We start from the raw sequence: 3,702 nt of genomic DNA on the forward strand, positions 1-3,702 counted from the left end.
CTACTTTTTTATTATGTGGCCCACCTTTCATTCTCACAAAGTGCCTAGGAGCATGTGCTAGAGCTGGCTCTTCACGAAGAGCCCGCTTACCTTCTCTCTCCTCTTCTCTTTCCTCCAACTAAGCAGAAATATACTAGTTTATTCCTTATAGCCCGCTGACTCAACTCTATTGTACTTGCTCTAAGCACATCTAAGCACTTACTAGCACCCCCTTGACCGTGGACCTTGATGGTGTACGTCACCTTGTGTCTCATAATTTTCCACGTCATCATCTGAGTCCTAGAAGATCTGACCCACATCATCATTAGCATGCAGCCGCCTTGATAGACATCGTGCGCAGAAGGAGTAGAGGCGACTGGGGACGCACCACCACCATGTCATGGGCACTTCGTACGTGCTTGTGTACATGCAGCGTGCATGTTTCTCCATCGGTGCCAGCTCTAAGGCCGAGGCTGCGGTCGTCTTCGTCTCCGACTAGTAGTTGAGCAATGACGGCAAAGAAGTGCTGCAAGAGATGCGTATGCACCGTTGCATGCGAGCTTTGCCGTAGCACGACGAACTGGACGTCGCCGCGGATGGTGCATGCCTCCATGTAGCCGAGTGTGTGCACATGCATGTGTTATTCACGTGCATTCTGCGGCCGAGCGTGTGTGCATGCACGTGTTGTGTACGTGCGTTGTGTGCTCCATGTTGTGCGCGTATGTGCATGAGTTGGATCGGATGGAGTTAGTGCATTGGCTTGTGTACATGCGTGGCTACATGTGTCATGTACATGTGTGGCTTGTTGCGTGGTTATCAATAATTCAATATAAACTACTCCATCCATTCCTAAATATAAGTCTTTGTAGCCATTTCCAATAGACTACAACATACAGATGTATGTAGACATATTTTAGAGTGTAGATTCACTAATTTTGTTTCATATGTAGTCCCTTATTAAAATCTCTAAAAAGACTTATATTTGGGAATGGAGGGAGTATAAAACATCTTCAACTTAGCATCCTGATGTACTGTTTCTAGTGGTTAGTGAAAAGTTCATGTTCTTTTATTTGTTTATAGGTGGGCAGGCGGCAAAAAATAGGGGAAGACGCACAAGGTTCCTTGCAGACGCTCCACCACGAGGTTCCTTGCTCCTTCTCGGTCGTCAGGAATCTATGCGCTTCAACTCTTTTCTTTTACGTGATCTTTGTTCATCCTTTTCCCAACACGCGAGACATCTAGCATCGAGGTGCAAGTGTCATGCAAGAAAATGGAGATAAGCAGATAAGCAGTGCGTAAGTGAGTCCTGCACTTCGATGGCACCTACACAATATTTTTTCTCCTCGATGGCACGTGAATAGTGCACGTACACAACAATGGAGCACGGGATGGTAGCAATGACATGGCGGCCCTTTTTTGGAGAGAGTACGAACTAAATAACTTTGTTGTGTCCCGTCAACTCGCAGAACGAAGAGAAGCTTGATTACGCCTTCTCCCTCGCCAACGCGTGCACGATGGCTCGCGACACGAGGAGAAACTTTTGCTTACAAATGGTGGACGTGCAATAGTTCATTTGGTGTCAGATTTCCAGAAGTACTACTGTAGAACCATCGACTTCCGAAAGAGGCGAAGAGCCAAGCGCAACGTCACCTACTAACCTTAGGCTAGGCGTAGTGGGAGTAACATAAGTAGGGGTACCTCCTTTTTATGCAGCGAGCCAAATCCCTAGTTTCCCCTTCCTCATCCCCCACGCCAGCCGCCCTGGGCTCCCTGCCGCTCCCGCACCTGCTGGCCTGCCGCCCCATGCCGCCTTCTCCCACGCGCCTGAACCTTCCTATGACCAGGTGATCTCTCTGCTCGAACCCTCATCATCACGGAGGGAGCCGGGCAGATCTCGGGGAAGACAGGGCTCAACCTACTATAGAGGAGCGATGCCTTGTACTGGAAGACCATGCTGGCTGTGGCGAAGCACTCCCTGAAGGTGCTGCTGCTCGTGATGTCCAAGCCCATCTCCGTTTCCACCTACCTTGCCTAGAAGCTTTCAGTGTTGGGTTCCTGGTGAGCGGCGTCATTAGTTCAAGCACCAACCACTTTGTAATCCACATGCAGCTTCTAGGTTCAGGCTTTGGGTAAGATCTCTCTCCGTCGTATGGTCTCGCTCCTCCCCTCTCTGTCTGAAGTGTGTATCCCCATGGATTTAACCTTTTGGGATTTTGATGCGTGGATTTGATTCAATGGACTACTCCCTATTTACTACAGGATGAAGGAACATAGCACATCGTTGCTGAATTTGGAGTTATACTCATCAACAAGGGAAGGGGAAACAAGCAGTAAGCATAACACAAAGTTGTTAAATTTGGAGTTATACCACATCTCACATATATAGGTCCGTCTTATTATGTACGTTTACATACATATGCATCTGGAAATCCAAGCTAATTCATAAACTTCAAAGCTGGTGAGGTACGGGAAGTTTGTATGTCCCCATGGTCTGTAGTGAAAGGATTAGGATGTCCTTCTATTGGTTAGTAAATAGTGAAATGATTATTATATCTACTTCTGTTGAGTTTTTGCAAAACACTTATGTTTGTGTAGATAAACTCATGAGATGCTCTCTGGCTAGTTATGCGGTTATGCACGTAATTGATGGTTTTGTCAGATTGCTTCCTTTTTATGTTTTCTTCTTCTCCAGGTAAACTAGACAACCATTTCCTTGGCTAGTTTCTTTATCACTTGTAACCATGAAGAAATGATAAGGAATTTTCAGCATGAGTTAAGATAAGGACCATAATTTCACCTGGTAGGAAAAATATATGAACCATGGATTTCTGTTCCATGGCCAGCAAAGTATTAGTTGGTAGGCATATAGCATGCTCATTTTCTGTTGTAACTGCTTTGAACAAGTGTCTTCACAATGATTAAATTAAAGGTTGCCTTAGACGTCTCTTAACCTTCCTGGGTCACATCTTTTAGATGAAATATTACGATTCTCAAGATAATTTTTTTTATCATTTGTTTAGTTTTTGTGTGGTAAAGTTCAACCGCTCAGAAATTAGTTGTTTGTTCCCGTGCTTCTGCTGAAGTTTGATATCATTTTTTTAAAATCTTGGTCTAACAATGTTGTCTTGCTTGCTAATCAGGTACCAACAGCTGGGACAACTTTGAGATGTGGGTGCACAAGAGGGTGATCGACCTTGTCAGCTCCTTGGACGTTCTCAAGCAGATCACCATTGAGAGGTTGAGATGACCATTAACAACAAGTAACTGTTGTGAACGTAGCCAAGGACATGCAGCTGTTGGTGATGGGCTCTGTTAGGATGCCCACGTAGGTGCTCAACATCACCACCGGGAAGTCCCCCTGTGGCGCAAGGTGAGCTGGAAGTGGTGGTGCACCGCCTTGCTTATGGCGCCAATGAGATGGCGGGGTTGTTGCCCCGTGACGTCGGCATCGGCTCCCACGACTCCATCACTAGCTACGACTATGTGGGTGAGTCACTGGTCTCTCCTTCCTCCTCTATCTGCTCTGGCACATCTAGCCTTTGAGCTCAGTGATTTACTGTCAAGTGATTCTTTTTCATGTCTCTTGGAATATGATAACAAACACCGATGTAAAGATGAAATATTTGTCATGTTAAATAGGTCGTTGTTACTCATCGAAAAAGGTTGGCGTTTAAGAACTTGTTACTTTGTTGGATATTGATTGTATGCCACTACACCCGCAGA

At 45.7% G+C, this 3,702-nt stretch overlaps 1 long non-coding RNA gene across 1 annotated transcript; it reads left to right on the forward strand.

Annotated features, from left to right (window-relative positions):
- The first annotated feature begins 2,061 nt into the window (after nucleotides 1–2,061).
- On the forward strand, nucleotides 2,062–3,432 carry LOC119293578. The gene is made up of 3 exons (XR_005143118.1): nucleotides 2,062–2,108; nucleotides 2,239–2,309; nucleotides 3,120–3,432. It is a non-coding gene; the product is annotated as an uncharacterized LOC119293578 (long non-coding RNA).
- Nucleotides 3,433–3,702: the final 270 nt, after the last annotated feature.

Source organism: Triticum dicoccoides, chromosome 4B, assembly GCF_002162155.2.
Source record: "Triticum dicoccoides isolate Atlit2015 ecotype Zavitan chromosome 4B, WEW_v2.0, whole genome shotgun sequence".
Lineage (NCBI taxonomy): Eukaryota > Viridiplantae > Streptophyta > Magnoliopsida > Poales > Poaceae > Triticum > Triticum dicoccoides.